Source organism: Herpailurus yagouaroundi, unplaced genomic scaffold (assembly GCF_014898765.1).
Source record: "Herpailurus yagouaroundi ecotype Mexico unplaced genomic scaffold, PumYag 141, whole genome shotgun sequence".
NCBI classification, from domain to species: Eukaryota; Metazoa; Chordata; class Mammalia; order Carnivora; family Felidae; genus Herpailurus; species Herpailurus yagouaroundi.
The window spans coordinates 17,347,580-17,348,311 of NW_024412396.1; positions in this window are offsets into that span (position 1 = coordinate 17,347,580).

The window sequence follows — 732 nt, forward strand, 5'->3', positions numbered from 1 at the left end:
CGGACCGTGAGATCGTGACCTGGCTGAAGTCGGACGCTTAACCGACTGCGCCACCCAGGCGCCCCATACTATTTTTTTTTAAGGGTGAAATGTCCTGATTGCCAGCTCATTCAAATTACAAATATTCTGTGGGCTAAACAAAACCGGATTACATGTAGGATACCAGGTTACCATTTCTTTACCTAAGAGCTCTCATACATGCGGGCTGTGGCCACGTTGTGTTCTAATAGCAGGCATGCTAGCTAAAACCTGTGCTTTAAGTCCACTCCCAGAGCTATTTTTTTTTTTTTTTTGCATTCATTCCTTTCAGAGTTTAAAGAAATAGGAAAGAAAAAAAGGTTTAAAGTGTTTATAGCATTATTGATTTCTTGCCTTTATTCCAGTGGATGGGTGTTTAATTAGAGTATCTTGTGTTGCTAAAAATATATTGAAAATCAAGTATTGCTGTTTTTGATGCAGTTTATTCAACCAATAGGGTTCCTTGACTTCTAGTTACAACCAGTAAGTGGCTGATTTTAATTACCTTAGTTGGAGTTTGACAGCTCACATTATAGCTAGTATCCCACATAGGACTATTACTCAAGGGACATTGTCTCTAAGTAATCATTTAAATTGGGTCCTTTGGTTGCTTAACTAGCTTAAGTAATGAGGGGACTTTTCTGTTTCCTCCCTCCCTCCCTAACTCTCTTCCTTCTTTCCTGCCTCCCTCCCTAACTCTCTTCCTTCTTTCCT